The 20,071-nt window shown below is 36.3% G+C and overlaps 1 long non-coding RNA gene across 1 annotated transcript; it reads right to left on the reverse strand.

Moving 5' to 3' along the window:
• Positions 1-10,576: 10,576 nt before the first annotated feature.
• Positions 10,577-11,636, reverse strand: LOC104593878 (uncharacterized). The gene is made up of 2 exons (XR_016076575.1): positions 11,352-11,636; positions 10,577-11,224 (listed from the first exon to the last, which is right to left on the reverse strand). It is a non-coding gene; the product is annotated as an uncharacterized LOC104593878 (long non-coding RNA).
• Between the last annotated feature and the right edge of the window lie 8,435 nt (positions 11,637-20,071).

The following is a 20,071-nucleotide window of genomic DNA, read 5'->3' on the forward strand; positions in this document are numbered from 1 at the left end:
AATGTGACTATGTCCTCATTACATCACTACCAAGACTACCCCCAAATTGTTCAAATCCTCCATCAAGAGAAGAATACAAAGCCAATCATGATATAGCACATCAATCTGATACATTGGTACAACGTGGATGGGCATAAAATAGTACAGTTTTGGTCTTCAAGAGCAAGGTTGAAGTATCAAGAGAATTTCTATCAATGGAAAGTCTTTTCTAAGGATAAATTATTTATACCCCTTGAAGTTTCTGACCAATACTTAAACCTCCCCTGATGCTTGGGTAAAACATACGTACTGACCCCTTCCGTTAACTTGAGTATATGGTGGAGAGATAAATTTACAGGTTTACCCTTATCATTTCCTATTAACTTTTCATTGTTATTAGTATTATTTCTTGAACATTTCTTGTTTATTACTGATCAAAAAACATTTTTTTGTTTGTTATTATTTTTTCTCTTGTCTTTTCAATTTCCTATTACTCATATGGTTGTTGTATACTATTTTTCATTTTATTTATATTAATGTATATTTGAGTAAAAGACTTAAACAAACCCTAGAGTTTTTTTCGAATTCATTTACGTATTCCCTTAGTTTCTCAAATAGACTAAAATGTACCTTGTGGTCTGATCCCACTCGACTTAAACATACCCCCATTTGATAAAACGTTATATGTCGTTTCGTTAACTTCTTTTAATTTCTAAAATTCCTATTTTACCCTTTGTAAACATTGGCCCCTTTAAAAGAATATGCCTCCTTTCCTGCTCTGTTTCTCAACTCCAAGAAGTTTTGTTTGTCCACACAATATAATTTGTATTATAGCACATCGATCACATTTAAGAGTGGATTCGAGCTGAGCAGAGTTGAACATCTGGCTACTCAATCTTGACTTGCCAACAAACTATTAGGCTCGAGCTTGACTGTGAGCCAAAAGTTTTATAAAAATTAGTTATTATTATATATATATATAAATAAAAATATTATATATAATATTTTTTATTATGTATAATATTTTTATATTATATATATGTGTGTGTAGGGGTGCAAATGGATCAAATCATGATCCGATCCTATTTGGTTTAATTTGGATCACCCCTATTTGGATATTCGGATCGGATTCAGATTCGAATCACCCCCTATCCAATCTGAGAAGATTTGATCCAATATATATGTTATATATATTTTTATATAAATATATATAATACATATATATGTTATTTATTTATTTATTTATAAATATATTATTTATATTGTATTTTTGTAAATTTGTTATATTATTTATTTTGTATAAAAAACATGTATGTATATGATGAAAATAATTTAAAAAATACTTGCATTTTTTGTTTTTCTTTATTTAAATTGGTATATTTTATTTTTATTTTAATAATTTATTAATTTTTAAAGAAAACAAATCGAATTGGATTAGATTCGAATACCCGATTTCCTGATCGAATTCAAATTCAGATCCTTTTCTATCAGATCCCATCGGATCTTCGGATTGGATTGGATCTGTAATGAACAATGTCGGATCGAAATCGGATATACCCTACTTCAAATCCGATCCGATCCGTTTGCATCCCTATGTATGTATGTATGTGCGTATATACGTATATGTAAAAGCTCGATTAAACTTGCGAGCCTTATGAGCCGAGCTTTATTAGGCTCGAGCTTAATTCCATTAACAAACGGACCTATATATTAATATTAAGCTCGAACTTGTTTCAAAGCTCGATTTAGATCGAACTGAATCGAACTTTACATTAACTGAATTCGAATAGCTTATAAAAAACTCGGCTCGTGGCCAGCCGTAGATTCACACCCCCTAGTTGAGAACGTTCAATTGCCAAAGTTTTAAGTAACTTTTAACTGCACAATAGCATAGTCCATCGTTTGATAAAGAAGTCAAGAACAAAATCAATGATCAAATGAACCAATAAGTGGTATCTAGGCTTTATTTCACATGGTTAGAGAACTCAATTTGCATGAATTGACTCCCATCTCAAGCAGCTAGCCAAGTGCTTTCATTATTTTTTTTATGCTCATTACTGACACGTAATTAATGCAAGGTAAAGAAACACAATCTTTAATTGGATGAATTAAATAGCATGAACGGTATGTTGTTCAAATATGTGTGAAGAATGAACGATCGGAAGAGGGAGAGAGAGGAATGTAGCCATGTAGGTGTAGGTGGTTATGTTCTATTTCTGGGTGAATAGCAGCACTAACAGAGGGGACAATGGTGGAGAAGAAGAGAAGAAAAAGGACAGAGAGAGAGAGAGAGAGGAATGTAGAAGGTAGACATTGCTTTTGGTTTGGCCCGTTAGGTGGCGGTCATTGGAGTTTGGGTCTTTCTGGTTTTCTTTGAAAATTCGAAGAATGGTGAAGGGTAAAAAAGTATTTCAGTTAAATTCTGTCATATCTAATGGCCACAAGGTGCATTTAAGTCTACTTGAAAACCTTAGGAAATATTTAATTCAATTTACAAAAACTCAGGCAGGGTATGCTCAAGTCTTTTACCCTTTATGTTTTGTTTTTTATTTTTTATTTTTATAGTTTTCTTCTATTTTTGTTTCACTACTTTATTTTAGTTGTTTCAATTTTAAATTTGTTTTCAATTATTTTTATTATTTTTCTATTTTGTTTTTGTCATTTTCCACTATTTTTTTTTGTTTTACCTTTTATTTCTTATAATTTCCTTTAATGCAACATCATCCTTAGGTAAATTAGGGATTTTAAAGTCTTTTAAAGCATGAACTCATCAATTTTGGTTAGGTTTCTAATATTAAACTAGTAAAAGGGGTCAAAAAGTATAGTTTACCCCAAACGTCATCAAAGGTTTTTTTTTTTTTTTTTTTTTGAGATGTTAATTATGGAAAAACTTTAGCTGTTGGGGGCCAACAGGCTATGTTATTGAGAGAATTTCTGAGAATGCCACATTATCATGAAAATGGGTAAATTAGTAATTATATCTTAATTTATTTTGACTAAAAACAAAAGCATGGGTGTGAATAGGTGAACTGCCCAACTGTGTCAACAGCCTATGCTGTTGGGCCCCAACAGCCAAAGTTAACCCATTTTAAATGGGTAAATTTTTTAAACTATCCTTGTGGTTTAGCTAATTGATTAATTTTAGGATTTCTAGTAGATAAGGGCAACTTTTTGCCCTGAATATCAATAAAAGATAATAATTTTATAAAATAACAAAAATAAGGTAACTTTTTTTTGGAAAATATCAAGGAAGGGCAATGATACTGTTCATCGCCTTCCTCTGCCTCTATATTCATCCGAATACATAGGATTTGAAACCTCAGTGAAGGACGCATTAACAGTGGTTCTCACGGGAAATGGCATCGTCCCACTTCTAGTATACCTATTGGAGAATGGAGGTTCTCGCGGAAAAAAGGTCGCATTAATGGCTCTTTATTCGTTGTGTTCGGTGAAGGAGAACAAAGTCCGAGTTGGTCAACGCATTAACGGTGGTTCTCGCAGGAAATGGCGTTGTCACTGTGTTTCTGTGTAGGATGCGAAAATCGCTTTGGTCGATGAAGGTGGCATCCCTGTACTGGTAGAGATCGTGGAGGTAGGACACAGAGATAGAAAGAAGTCGCGACGGCGAGAGACTGAGAGAGCGAGATAGAAAGAAATGGCGTTGTCGCTGTGTTTCTGTTCTCTTTTTTGTTTGGGTTTCTGAGTGCGAGTGACTGAGAAAGCAAAGAATGAAGGGCAGAGGAAGACAATGAACAATGTCATTGCCCTTTCTTGATATTTTTCAAAAAAATTTACCTTATTTTGGTTATTTTATAAAAATATTATCTTTTATTAATATTCAGGGCAAAAAATTGCCTTTATCTGCAAAAAACCCTTAATTTTATCCTTACTATTTACATATTGTTTTAAAGTATCCCTATTGTTTATGATAAATGTCTAAAACCTCCCCTACCGTTAATTCTTCATCATAAACCGTTCACATGCAGCATCACGTGACTGATATATTTTTTAACAATCCTTAAAATACCCTTTTGTCACAAAGAACTTATGGCATCGTAACCCGGGAGTGGGACCCGTGTACCTCTATCACCATTGAACCAGCGGTGGTGATTCTCTCATTTGAAGGAACAAACTTTAAATATGTAGTGGAAGCTCAGATTGGAGCTTGAATTGTAGAAACAGAAAGGTGCTTTCGATTGAGAAAAAATGGGAGGAGGAGTAGGAGTTCACATTGCAGATGGTCGTGGATTTGAATTTTGAACAAAAACCATGTTTTCTCTTGTATTCTGAAGCTTCATGACGGAGAAGCTCGTCATTGCCACCACCAAGTTAGAAATATTTAGCGCTAACTGTTAAAGAATGGAGACTTCAGAGTTTTTTCTCTTGTGCTCGTCATTGCCACTGCCAAGTTTCTTCCTTTTTATTTCCCTCCTTCCTCCTCACCGATTTTAATTTTTTCCGAGACGAGTGATCTCTTTAACAAGAAATAAATACAGTCCACATGGAAGGCATGGAAATTGCCGTACCGGGGTTGGCATCGACAATTAATGTCCCATTGAGCATGGGTGCCTCTTTAATGCTCCTACTACTAATACTGTTGTTGTGAGTGCTACCTTCCGTTCTTGTCACCTCTGTTTTTCACGACTGCTGCTGCAACTCGTAGCAATGGTGGTTTTTAAATTTTTCATTAGTTAGGTTTTATTTTAAAAATTTGAAGAATGGTGGAGGCAAATTTGATACTTCATTTTTTCAGTTAGCACTTAACAACAACAATGTTGATAGTCAAAAATAGTAGGAATACTTTAAGACGATATATAAACAATAAGGATAGAATTAGTCAATTAACTAAACCATAAGAGTAGTTTAATAAATTTGTCTATGTTAAATTTTTGAAGTGGTTTAATATTTGTCAGAAACGAGGTATAAGTAATTTACCCTTCTTTAGAAGAGGTTTAATATTTGTCAAAAACATGGAGGGAGGTATAAGTAATTTACCCTTCTTTTTATAATTTTGAAACCTCTCACCATACTCGCTTTATGGCCATTGCACATCAATGCAAGCTAAAGTTAATGCCCTCTACTATGGTCTTCATTGTTGTTGGAACCAAGGCTGGAATGTTATATTGGTTGAATGAGATAATATAATGCTCAAAAATATTCAATTTCATGAAATGATTCTATGATCTCTTGTCAATTTAGTGTGCTGTTCCACAGAGCTAGCTTGCGTGTGCCTTCTCCTACTCTCCTTTTCTCACACATGTGCACATTTTATTTTTAAATAATATCATTAAAAATATAACAAGGCAAAATTAAAACCTTCATGCAAGTTCATTGACTGTCATAAAACCTATATTTACTCTTTAATAACACCATTCTTTTCTCTCTCTCTCTCTCTCTCTCTCTTTTACACACACACACACTAATAGCCAATATTTGTAACATTTCCCCTCCCCATTAAATCCCTCTTCTCCTTTTTAAATCTCTTTTAATCCTTTTTAGCTCTATCTAATAAAGTAGGGGTGTTAATTAGATGGATTGGCTTAGGTTAAGGGCCAACCTAAATATGAACCCTAGCTTTAACCCTAACTAAGGGGAGATCTCCTCAACTCAGAAGGCCTATGCTCAATTGAACCAAGTGGAAGGCCAACCTTAGAAGAAGTCCAAGGTGGACTCTCTTGCCACATTCACTGAGGACGATCTGGAGAGAATTCAAATGCCTCACAACAATACACTGGTGATCTCAGCCAACATCGCCAACTTTAGAGTGCATTGGATTTGCATCAATATAGGGAGCTCAATTGACATTATTTTCAATAAGGCCTTGCAAAGAATGAAGATAAGGTGAGAGTATTTGCATCTAGTGAATACCCCTTTAGTCAACTTCTCTAGCAACACTACGAGGCCAAAGGAAAGCATCACACCCTATTGCTCATGAAGGGGGAAGGAAAACAGAAAACCACATTTTTCATAGACTTCCTAGTAGTGAAAATTCCATCTCCAAACAATGTCATCCTTAACAGCCCAATGTTGAACGTGTTAAGGCTTCAATGTCCACATACCACCTCACACTGAAGTTGCCAATTGAGCATGGCATTGGAACTATTCGAGGAAGTTCTCAACAATGCCATGCCACAACATTGAAGGGAAAGATGACCTCTTAAGAAGCCATTGCCTTTAATGGCATAGGCCTTAGGGATGAACTCTAAACACAATCTGACAAGCTTGTTGATGATCTAATTTAAATATGCCCAGAATCGACCCCTAGATTATGACCCATAGACTCATCATCAATTTGCACAACCAATCTATGCAGTAGAAGAAGAGGAGCTTCGTACTAGAAAGGTGACAAGTGATAAGGGAGGAGGTTGACAATCTCCTTGCCATGGACTTCATCTGAGAAGTGGAATACTCAGATTAATTGGTGATGAAGGCTAAAAATAGCTTCATCAACTTGAACAAGACCTCCTAAAAGATAGCTTCCCCTTGTTGAGGATAAGCCAACTCTTTGATGCCACCTCGAGCCAGAAGATGCTCAGCTTTATGGATGGATTCTTGGGCAACAACTAGATTCAAATGCACCCATCATTGACCGAGGGCTTTATTTCTACAAGGCGAGGCCCTTCGGCTTGAAGAATGCGGGCATGACCTATAAGTGACTGATGAATATGATATTCAAGGACCAAATCAGTAAGAACGTCAAGGCCTACGTAGATGACATGCTAATGAAGAGCCTCAAAGCCGAGCAACACCTAACCAACTGGAAGAAGTCTTTAACTCCTCTACACTACTAGATAAAGTTAAATCCGACCAAGTGTTCCTTTGAAGTGGGCTTGGGTAAATTCTTAGGGTTCATGGTGACTTAATAGTGGAATGAATCCAATAAAAAAAAAACAACCATCCTAGATATGCCCTCTCCTTGGACTATTAAGGATGTGCAATGCCTTACAGGCCAGATAGCCACTCTTAACAAATTCATGTCAAAATCTATAGACCAGTGCCTGCCTTTCTTCAAAGTTATCAAAAAGGCAAATGGTTTCCTATGGACTGAAGAGTGTGAGCAAGCATTCCAGTAGTTGAAACAACTCTTGTGCTCACCCTCTCTACTAACCAAACCAAGCCCAAATGACAAGTTGCTCCTGTACCTCTCCGATAAAGATGTGGGAGTTAGTTAAATCATCATCAAAGAAGAAGATGACATGTTGAAGCCCATATATTACACCAAGAAGATGTTGCAAGATGTTGAGACCAGGTATTTGGACCTGAAAAATGTAGTATTAGCCCTTGTGACCTTGGCATGCAAGCGTTAAGCCTACTAGGCCCACATCTTTGTTCTCACCGACAACCCCTAGGGCAAGTGTTTTAGAATCCTGAAACCTCGGGTAGATTGGTTAGATAGGAAATTGAGCTCAATGAGTTTGACATTGAGCACAGGCCTCAATCCACCATTAAAGCTTAGGTGTTGGCTGATTTTATTGTTTAGTGCACCTTCACCTTGGTGCACACCAAAGAGTCCTCACCGACTTGGACTCTCCATGTGAACAACTCATCAAATCAACAAGACAATGGTGCCAGCCTATTACTCCTCGAGACGAAGGACACTATCCTCGAATACACACTCAGATTTGAGTTAAAGGCTTCCAACAATGAGTCAAAGTATTAAGCACTCATTGCATGTATCCAATTAGCATAAGAGATTAGAGCATAGCATGTGGGAAGCCTTCAACGCTTCTTAGCCTCTCATAATCCAAATTAATGGTGAGTTTGAAGCTCGCGATACCACCATGGTGTGCCACTTATAGAAGTCAAAGAAATCATCATTAGATTGAAGCACTTCACTACACAACAGATTCTCTGCTGGAGATAAACTTGTAAATGGTATTCGAAAATCTAAATTGGAATTTGAGATTCAACATAATCAAATCGAATTTGAATATATATATATATATATATGTATATATGTATATATAATTGAATATATACAAGCATTTATTTAATTAATGAGTGTATAGAGGTAAAACAAATTAGGAATTAGGACTCCAACCCAGGTCGACTAAGTCATTCCATTCGATTCACCCTACCTCTCTACCCTCTTATCTTTCTCTCTAAAATTTCCAAAACCCTTAGTTCCTAACCCTTTGTCGTTGCCCAACTCAAGCAAACACCACCACTAGCGCCAGTAGTCCAACACCAGTCACCGGCCACCTTTGTCATGCTACTCTTTGAGTCTCTCTCGATTAGTCGTTCGCCAGTTTGCTAGTTCACCACTGCCCAACTCAAGCAAAGAAACCACCACTCCAGTAGTCCAGCCGTCCAACACTAGTCATCAACCACTGTCGTCGCACTCACACCAGTGCACCTATTCCGGCATCAGGCCATTTTTTGGACTATAGATCTGGGGTTTTTAATTTGACACTCTAGTGCAAAGAGGTGATTATTTCCTCTTCCCCTTTCTCATGTAATCTGAAACACAAAAACCTAATCCAATAGTCATATGTTTCTCTTTTTTTTTTCTTTAAGTTAGAATGATTTGTTTTTGGGTTTTGTTACATAGGAAGCTTAAAAATTTTATCATGGAATTGGAATGTCAGGGGTTATGTTACAAAATTTTTTGTCCTAATCTTAAATGATATTGTGAATCTTTATTGCTTCTCTGTCATAAATGAGAAGTGATTATGTTGCAAATTTTTTTGTCCTAATTCCTAAATGATATTGTGAATATTTGTTGCTTCTCACTTCTTAGTCATTTTATTTTATATTTTGTAATCTTAGTTTAGCTTCCATTTTACTTTTGAGGAAAATATTAAGTATGTTTAGAACAATTAATCCTTTCCAATATACTAGTGGACCTAATGCCAATAGTGAGAATGGTGAAAATGTTAATAGTCGTAGTTCTTCATTGCCCCCACTAGTTTCTAGAAAAAGCAGAACATCTGAAGTGTGGGTGCATTATGACATAATCATGAATGCTAAAAAATGAGGAAATGGTTGTTTGCAAGTATTGTAAACAAGATTTTAATGCTACAAGCGCTAGGAGGACGACTCGTCTAACTAATCATGTTTCAAGATGTCCACAAAGATTACGAAAAGGACAAAGAAATGTTGAACAACAATTGTTGACAATTTCTAAAATGTAAGTGAATCGGACTTAAGGGGTGGAGATATGATCCCATAAAGAGTGGATATGACTTTGCAATTTACCTATTCAAACATAACCAACCATTTAGCATGGCAGAACATGAGTTTCTTGAGATTTGGGCTATTGGTCTTAATGCTATGTTTAAAATACTTTTATGCAACACAATTAGGAATAATTGCATGAAAATCTACGAGGATGAGAAAGAGAAACTTTATGACATTCTTGATAAGCTTGATTCCCAAGTTAGTCTCACTACTAATATATGGACATTAGGGCAAAATATTGGATATTATTGTTTAACTGCACATTACATTGATGATGAGTGGCAATTAAAAAAGAATATTATAGGTTTGCGAGCTGTTAAAGAGAAGCATGATATTATAACCCTTACTAGAGTCATCAAATATCTTATTCTGCATTAGAACCTTGATGGTAAAATGATCGCTTTCACTCTTGATAATGCCTCTATGAATGATGTTGTAATTAGAAACATGAAGAAATGGCTTTCTGGGCAAGGTAAACTTCTTTTGTCAGGTGAATTGTTCCATGTGTGTTGCACAACAAATACTTTGAACCCATTGTGCAAGATGGGTTATAGGTTGTTAGGCACTTGATGGGAAAAATAAGAGAATCAATCAAATATTTACAAGCTTTAATCCAAATAAATCTGAAATTTGAAATGGCAAAAAATCAATTGAATATTCATTGTAAAAAGGAGTTGGTTTTAGATTGCCCTACAAGGTGGAATACATTATATGATAGGCTCAAAACTGCACTGGAGTATGGGGATGCATTTCTTAATTGGAATAAATTGATAAAAAATATAAATTTAGTCCATCTTCTGAGGAGTAGAATATTGGTCATGTTGTTTGTGAATGTTTGGAATATTTTTATGAGGCAACTAATGCATTTTCAGGGACTACGTATCTAACTTCCAACTTATTTTTTCCTGATATTTGGAAGATTCGTATGCAGATTGATAAGTGGCTACTGAGCAAGCATGATTATATTCAAGCAATGTCTATAAAAATCATGGGAAAATTCAAGAAATATTGGGATAAAGTTAATTTACCACGTGAGGAGCACAACGACACTCCCCTGTAGGTATTTATGGGCACACCATCCAAGGTACTTCTCTCTCCACTTTCTGGCATTTTAACTCTCTCTTTAGCCCTTTAGACTTTCTAGCGCAACTCAGCTATGACCAGCTCGGCCTAACCGACGTCTTTATCCTCTTATTGACTTGAGCATCAGAGTGTTCCTCCACGGGAAACCATCTCAGGATCTCTGGCCTTCTCTTCTTTCAAGTCATAATTAGATCAGCTTCAACTTGTCCAGCTTATCAAGACGTTTATCTGTTGTTCATCCACCTCAACTTAGACAATATCACTTTATATATAGTTTATAGATAGATAAGAAACTTAAGTATAAATAAATTAAGCATAACCTTTCACAACAGTCTATTTAATTTCCATGCATTAAAATATATAATTAAGACATATTACAAGTCGGGCCTTCATTAATTCCACAAAAATACCACACATATACTTGTTCATCACCAAAAAGATAAAGTAAATAAGGGGAAAGGGACAAAAGAAAGCATATATGACCTTTAAAATTGCTCCTTTAGGCTCTTGAACCATGCCTATCCTGCATTATTATTTTACATTACACATGGAGATGGATAGATAGATAGATAGATACATAGAGAATATTGATCAACAAGCTTGTGCGACGCACATGCAGCCTTCTTCACATTTGAAGAAAGAATTGGCACTATCAGCTGGTCCCTCAGTCCTGGTGACGACAATAGTCCATCCTTCTCCACACTTGCACAACACCTCACCTACACCGGGACACGTGGCTAACTTGACTGGACAACTAGCACCCGCCGTGCAGGTGCAGCAGCCTTCACCGCATTTGAAGAAGGCCTTGCCACTATCAGGGCCTTCAGTTCTGGTGATGGCACAACTCCATCCTTGTCCACACTCGCAGAACGCCTCGCCAGCGCTGGGGCACTCCATTTCATCAGTTGTAGACTTGTTTGGGCTGTCAATACTGCAAAGCGTATACTCAACTTTGATGTTTTTGCTTCCCGATACAGACCTACTAGCAAAACAGAAGGCTATACTTTATTAGATTTCTTATAATAATCACTGTGGTCTCATGTGTATATGTACATCTTCCAACCGATAAATAGAGTTTATGTACTGGGGTAATTAATTCATCAACTTACCTGCAGCAATCGCCTTTGCCGGAATCAGTAACCTTCCCAGTCTCGGCCATTCTTTCTGATCGATCTGCTCAGCAAGACAGCTGGTTTTGTAGTACCCTTGGTTTATAATCAAGCTTGATATGATCTAATTAAATAATGGAGAAATATTCACCGACCTTAGTTTGGATTTTTAGAGCATAACGTGTCATCAGTTTTCACCTTCAACATTGAATCTTATCGCTACATATATAATGCTAAGTGCTGCCAAAATATCATGTATATGGCACCGTATATGAATACATCATGTATTGCGTAAGCATCTATATAATGATTGATCCCATTGCATAACTTTAACCATTACGGTGGATTGTTTGTTTTTGTGGTGTCTCATCAGATTTATTGTCAACTTGGTGATCGAAATTCAAGGTTCAAAATATCGATTGAGGTATCGTACTGTATTTTGGTTCGTTTTTATTTATTTATTTTTTAAACTGGTTCAGAGGGGTTATGTCAGACCCTAAAACACCGCTATGAAGGCAAATCGAAATGCCACCCATATCAACCGATACAGTCAGATATATATCGAAATTTTGAACCTTGCACCAATCACTAATCACTGATGAGCACTGGGCAAAGATTTAGAGGATTTAAGAGGCAAAAGTGCTTTATTTGAATACAATTTGGACGGGCATAGATGGTTAAATGAATATTAAGGTATATATGAGTACATAAAAATCAAGTACTTTAATTAATTACATGAATGGAACATTTATATTGATAATAAGAAACTTTAACTCGCATAAAAATGATCAACATAATGAAAGCACAAAGTATATTCTAAAATGAAAATGGAATGAAAAAAATTAAAAAAAAAAATCAGACAAAACAAAAGAAATAAGCACCACCAAGAACAACAAGGATTTATGAGGTTTGAATTATTTTAGGATAAAATATAAAAACCTCCCATAAAATTTCATTTTAACAAAAACCTCCCCTGAACTTTTGGAAAGCCCAACACATACCTCCCTTCCCTCCTTGACCCATATGAAAAACGTTTGATTTATACATTAGTTTTTTCAAAATACCCATTTTACCCTTTTTATATATGATATTCATATAAACTTTTACTAAAATAACCCTAAAAAAACTTCAACATGAATCACCCACTTGACGTCCTCTGTCTTATCTTTCAATCTCCCATATATGGAGTTTAGAAGAGAGAGGAAACATTCAGCCACCATAGACAATCAATCGCATGGCTGAAAGATATATGACAATTGAGTTTTCCATAGAGGGACCCAAGATGGGTATCAACCTTGTTTCTGAGGTCACGGCCATGGCCAATTGAACTATGCAGCATCTCCTCTAAAATCATAGCTAAGCCTCACTCTCTCTCTCTCTAACAAACCCTCGTTTTCTCTTTGATCTCGTTTTAAGACTCAACATTTTAAATAGAGAAATTTACATATCACTTTAGAAACTCTATCAGAGAGGTCACCCTTCTCTGTTTCCTGCACTAAAACAAATCCCACCAAGAAAAAAGAGGGTTAAACTTTACAAAGCTAATGCAGCGTGGAAGCAATGGAAAACCGGAGCTGGCTATGCAAGCACCGGGCGTTCGCTAGCACCTAGCGAATAACACCGATTTCTCTAGGAGAGAGAAAAGGTAGCGAAAACTCAAAGAAGAGAACTCAAGAAAATCTGTAAATCTGAAGTATGAATTGATGAATAACTTTGGGAAAATAGCAGTATTTATAATACATTTGGAAATTGTAAAAGAACTAGGAAATAATAACTAGGATAGATCTAAATATCTAATTTGATAGGATCGAACTCTCTGGCTGGATCTTCATCGTTGGATATAATCCATGAATCTTGGAAGTCTTGGATTATCCTGAATTCTTGAGTTCTTGATTATCTTGAATTCTTGAGTTCTTTGTTATCTTGAATTCTTGATTATCTTGAATTCTTGAGTTCTTGATTATCTTGAATTATCTTGGATTCTTTGAGTTCTTTGGCTTATCTTGAATTCTTCCCATGATTTGTCGCCCATATGATGAGATGGGCCTCCATCATTCTCCCCCACTTGGAAAAGACTCGACCCCGAGTCGTGGCTAGGATATGCGAGCACCGTCTCTGGTAGGTAGCGATGAAGGTCAGCAAGTATTAAAGCACTAGGAAATTTTGTAGTAGCTTCCCCTGAGAAATTGTTAACATAGATTGCAGACGCTCTCTTATCACATATACGGTCGGCAGACCAACATGGATGAAGTGTTTTGGCCGCTTGCTCAACATCAATTCCCTTCCCCAATTCTGTCACCCAATAAAAGGCTTGGTTCTGATATGGCCTTAGACCACACATGAGTGTTTTTGGGGGATCCATTTCCTCCATATTGTATGTATCTGCAATACCGACAAGCTTATTTAGAGCTGACTTTGAGATAACTTGTTCATCGTTACTTTGCTCAGGATGTTGGCCCCCCATTCTTCGTTTCAAAAGAGGAAAAAGTGTTGCAGTTTCATCTGAATCACCCTCTAGGCTTAAGGAACGTTTTCGCTTGTCAAGATCCTTCGGGATAACTTCTACCTTCTGATATGGCTTAATTTTCAGCAATTTGAAAAGAGCCGGAAGAGGACAAAGAGTAGAATCGAAGTATGAAGGAACTTCTAACTTCCATGAAGACTTATCACCCTCAATGAAAATGGAACTATGAATGTGAAAGCTTACACACAGTACGATTTCTTGCATCAAACTAAGGTCTTCTGGCATAGCTACACATCGACCACAAACCTTAACCTTTGAAGAATTTACAAGGGGAATTATGATTCTAGTACCAAGAACAAAATCAATGTGATGCTATATATCTCGTATGGGTGGGAGTTCATGTGGTAACTCATCTGGAACTGCATCATGGAACTCATCAAGTAGTCCCTGCACTTCCACTAGAATTTTATTTTCCTCCAGTGTTTTATTCATATTTTCTCCCTTCAACAAATGTACCTCGCGGGTATCATTACATTCTTTTACAAATTCAACATGATGATGGGTAATAGTAAGGAAATTTTTCTCATTTGCTTTTGGGGCCTTTGTAATATTCTTTTCAGCCTTGGGTAACAAAGTATAACGTATACCCTCTTTTTCAAGTTGGTAGGTATTCTTCCTACCCATGTGCCTTGCATCTGTATCAAATTGCCAATGCCTCCCTAACAAAATATGACAAGCATCCATATCTACAATATCACAATATACTTCATCATGGTATTTACCAATAGAAAAATGTACCTTGCAGCTTTCTTCCACTCGTACGCCGCCTCCTTCCTTGATCCACCCAATTGTGTATGGGTTGAGATGTTTTTCAGGAATCAGCTGTAATTGTTGGATGACATCCCTGCAAATAGTATTTTCCTGGCTACCACTGTCAATAATTAAATTAAATAATTTTCCCTTAACAGTACATCTGGTACGAAATAATCTGTGCCTTTGAGAAGTATCCTTATTTTTCTGGGACAACATTAATTTTCTTACCACACAAGTATACTCTTCATGTTCATATGAACCCTCTTCATCCTCCCCATCAGGCCCACAATATATTTCTTCCAAAATATCTTCTTCCTTCTCTCTTTCTACCATATTAACTGCCTTCCTCCTGGGACAGTCACTGGATCTATGTCCAACCTCATTACATTTAAAACATTTAATAGGAGTAGGCCTTGCATAAAGGTTACTGGGTTTAGGAGGATTGGAAGGGTTACCTCGAGTATGTCCTCCTGTAGTAGCCTTACTGGCGTTACTTGTACCTGTCGGGTGAGAAGGTTGTACTGCCGGGACTGATTTGTTCCTGTCGACAGTTGTCGGTCTGTTGTCACTCCCGCTGTACCGACGATAATTATCACTGCGTGCCTTGTCCTGAAACATTAATTCTGCTTTCAAGGCTAAGTTCCTTGCTTCCTGCACACTAAGAACCATTTGTACACCAATTTTGTCTCTGATGGACGGTCTCAAACCGCTTAGATAATGGGCTGCCTGCTGGTTATCACTTTCAGATAATTGGTTTCTTTCAGCTAATCTCAAAAATTCAGATGTATATTCGTTAACACTACGAGAACCCTACGCACACCTCTGATAAGATTCAAACATATATTGTTCATAGTCAGGAGGTAAAAATCTACCTCTTATTAATTGTTTCATGTGCCTCCAGGTTCAAACAGGACCCCTTCCTTCTCTCATTCGGGTCTCTCTCATCCGTTCCCACCAAACAGATGCGCCTCCCTTTAATCGGAAAGCTACCAGTTTTACCCTTCGTTCCTCTGGTATCTCCATGTAATCAAAGAACCTATCGACTTCTGTGATCCAATCTAGAAGTCCCTCTATACCAAGATCTCCACTAAAAGTAGGAATATCTACCTTGAGTTTAAATTCGTCATTATTCCTACGGGGATTGAAATTACCTTGATGCCAATTTCTACCATTTCTGTCGTTGCCGGGAAGAACTGGAACCCCACCAAATTCGAAATCATCATCACTGTTGTCGTCAAGAACTGGATGTCAGGACGCAGTAGCGACGGGTGGTCTATCATGGTTGTCTCCTTCGATCTGCTGTGGATTTTCCCGATTTTGTGGGACAACCTCCCGTAACAAGGTTCGCAGTTGTTCGGCCATCTCTACCAACTGCTGCTCGATGTTACGTGTGGTTGTACGCTGTTTTTCGATTGCTCTCCAAACAGCTGCAAACCCCTGATCTTCATCACAGGGTGGGTTACGACTGCTACCGTCTGGGTTGGACATGACTAGGCGAATTCCCTGCTCTGATACCACCTGACGCAGTGTGGAAGCAATGGAAAACCGGAGCTGGCTATGCAAGCACCGGGCGTTCGCTAGCACCTAGCGAATAACACCGATTTCTCTAGGAGAGAGAAAAGCTGGCGAAAACTCAAAGAAGAGAACTCAAGAAAATCTAAAAATCTGAAGTATGAATTGATGAATAACTTTGGGAAAATAGCAGTATTTATAATACATTTGGAAATTGTAAAAGAACTAGGAAATAATAACTAGGATAGATCTAAATATCTAATTTGATAGGATCGAACTCTCTGGCAAGATCTTCACCGTTGGATCTTCTTGGATCTAATCCATGAATCTTGGAAGTCTTGGATTATCTTGATCTCTAGGATTCTTGATTATCTTGAATTCTTGAGTTCTTGATTATCTTGAATTCTTGAATTCTTGATTATCTTGAATTCTTGAGTTCTTGATTATCTTGAATTCTTGAGTTCTTGGTTATCTTGAATTCTTGAATTCTTGATTATCTTGAATTCTTGAGTTCTTGATTATCTTGAATTCTTGAATTATCTTGGATTCTTTGAGTTCTTTGGCTTATCTTGAATTCTTCCCATGATTTGTCGCCCATATGATGAGATGGCCCTCCATCAAAAGCTCTTTCTCATCGTAGGATCAATATCTCATTACAACTCTATTAGAATTTAGGGAACAGAGAAAAAAAAAACCCAGTTGGTTTTGTTGTTTTTATCTTGTGTTTTCCAATCAAAATCTCTCATTTTTTTTCTTGTTACCCAATTGGGCCCTTGTGCTTCTTTTATCTCTTTTCACTCTTTTCTTAATTGGGGTTGTCTGCGTTTTTGTAGAAATTAAGATTACCACACCTGCAATCAACTTTGTATCAGAGGAGCAGTGGTGTAGGTCTTAGAGCATTTGTAGGGGCGAGTTTTCTCTCTCTACCTCCTCCACCTACTCTCCCTCTGAGAATTGGAAGCTCCACTACATAGCGATCTAGAGTTGAAAGGAAAGGCTTTCTGACGGGGGTTGCGAACAAAAGATATGTAGGGCAAAACTCAAGTGAAGGGCATCTTTGCATTTTAAAATCTATTGAAGATGCCCTAACGATCAATTAGGGGTAATTTTGTAACTTGATTGTTTTTTTCTTTGGGTCAACAATGAAAGGGAGGTATTTTTTGGGTTTTCTAAAAATTTAGGGGAGATTTTTATTAAAGTGAAACCTTAGGGAAGGTTTTTATGATTGTCAGAAACTTCAAGGGAGGTTTTTATATTTTACCCTTGATTTTATTGTCGATATCCACAAAAAGGAATAAAACTATTTTCATTATTAAAGAAAATGAGAAACAATGCATAATATATTGTGGTTTGTAATCCAAACCAACTACTGACTCATGTATATCCATTCTTTCTTTCTTCTCTCAACCTGAGAAGAACTCAAACTGCATACAACATATTCCAACAAAACTTTTAAGTCCTACATACAAAAGAAACCATGTATATGTAAAATGGCAAATTTCTTAAACTACCCTTATGGTTTAGCTAATTGACTAATTCTACGCTTACTGTTTAATTATTATCTTGCACCACCCCTACTGTTTCTGACAATTATTGCCTAAAACCTTCCTTATTGTTAATGCTCTGTCATAAACCATTCACACGTGACATCACGTTACTGTTATATTTAAAAAAAAATCTCTAACTTACCCCTACTATTTCAAAAATCCCTAACTTACCGTTAACTCTTCATTCCAATAGCTTCTCCCATCTCCAAGCGCCTCTCCCAGCATTCGGGCTTAGCCAAAGGTCCTTCCAAAACCTTGTCGTGAGATCTACCACTGTCGTATCACCCAAGTACACTTTCATCAAACCAAGGAAGATTTTTGTTGGTTTTGATTTGTTGATTGGAGCTACTGAGCAGCTCTGGCTTTCTTTTTTGTTCCTCTTGTATAACCAAATCCCCAGATTTTGTCGTCGTTTGTTTTCCTAAGAATCCTAGAATTTTGGGAAACATGCCTATGGAGTTGGAGAATGCATCCACCATTATTGTTTCTACAACTTCAGCAAAAGCTAGCGCATCTTCGTCTGGTAACCAAGCACCTACGTTGTTGACAACAACAACAAAAAAGCGCAATCTTCCTGGAACCCCAGGTAGGATTAAAGATAAACATCAAATTAATATAAAAATTGCATCATTTTTCCATTATTAAAACAACATGTTTTTTTATACTTAAAGTAATCTTTCTTGCCTTGGTGGATGTTTCCCAACAAATGCTAAAATTTGATTACTAATATTTATATAATAATAAGATGAATACAGATTGTATTTATTTATTAAAAAATAAGGTATATATTAACTTGTATACATAATAAATACTATCTAAACCTATATATAATAAATATTAACTAATAAATGGCTTCAAAAAAATATTAATTAATAAATATTAGTATATATACACATATATACATTTTAGTTCTTCTATTATTTTTCAACGGTTACTAATTATATCCTGATACTTTATTCAAATCATTAAAGAATGGTTTTTATGTTTAAATAAATTATATATAATCACATAAAACTCATTTTTATTGTTGTTCATATTTTTAAGGTTTTTTTTGGATTTTCTAGTGTATCAATGCATATCTTGATTTTTCATCCGTATCAATGTGTTTTCAAAGCATATCTCGATACGCCTCTTAAAATTACCTTTTCGATACACCTTGCATTTCTGATACTTTGAACCTTGATTATTAGGGCCCAAGTCTCTTAATTTACATTTTCTTTAAATACATGCATAATAAAGTAGTGTACAATCAAGAGTCATTATTTAACACAAGTTAAGAGGTGGACTAATGGTAATTAAGCAATATATGAAAATAAAAGATCATAGGTTTGAATCTTGTTGAGCACATTTTAAACTTTCTATTAATTAAGGACTTGGGTGATTTCATGAAACCGGGACCGGTTCACTAGTTTTCCAGTTAAATCAGTTGGTCAACCAGTTTTCACTAATTTTTTAACCAAAGTGGTTATTATGGTATGACTGAACCAGCCAAGGTCCTGGGTCAGGTCCAATAGGTCTGACCGGCCAGTCCGATCTAATTTTTCAAAGCACTGCTTAATCCTTTTGTTTTTCTTTCAAATAAAACCTACAAAAAGTAAAATCTAACTGATAGCATGTAAAAGCTAAGGGAAAGTCTATGAGACTAGGAGAGAAGACTAGGGACAACATATTTAATATGGACTAACACTCGATTGGCCGATTGCAATTGTAGGGAGTAGAGATAGAGTCTGGGCCTACTTATTTAAGATTGACATTTTAAAGCTGCAGCATTAATTTGGGTTTAGTTTAATTAAAAATAATTAAATTGATGTAAAGTAAAAAAAAAAAAATGGGGTGGGTTTACCCTCCTTGTTGGTTGGTGTTGGTTGACCTCAAAATAAACCCAACTATGTTAGTTAGGCTTACAAAATTAAATGTAACCAAACGAAATCAACTCATGAACATAAGAATCCTTTTTAACACTGTTGGGATTAAATTGATGTGAAGCAAAACAAAAAAAAAATGAGGTGGGGTTTACCCTCCTTGTTGGTTTGTGTTGGTTGACCTCAAAATCAACCCAACTACTTCAGTCAGGTTTACAAAATTAAATGTAACTGAACCAACTTGACCCGTGAACAATTCAATCAATCAATCTAGGATTTTTGTGTAGAAAAGAATCCTTTTTGCTACTATTGGGATTAAATTGGTGTGGAGCAACATAAAAAAAAAAATAGATGAGGTGGGGTTTGCCCTCCTTGTTGGTTGGTGTTGGTTAACCCCAAATTCAACCCGACTACTTCGAATAGGTACAAAATTAATTGCGACTAAACCGAACCAACCAATGAACAATCCAATCAATCAGTTTAGGACTTTCATGTATAAAGGAACCCTAGTTGCTATTGTTG

Source organism: Nelumbo nucifera, chromosome 5, assembly GCF_055504915.1.
Source record: "Nelumbo nucifera cultivar China Antique chromosome 5, China Antique-T2T, whole genome shotgun sequence".
NCBI lineage: Eukaryota > Viridiplantae > Streptophyta > Magnoliopsida > Proteales > Nelumbonaceae > Nelumbo > Nelumbo nucifera.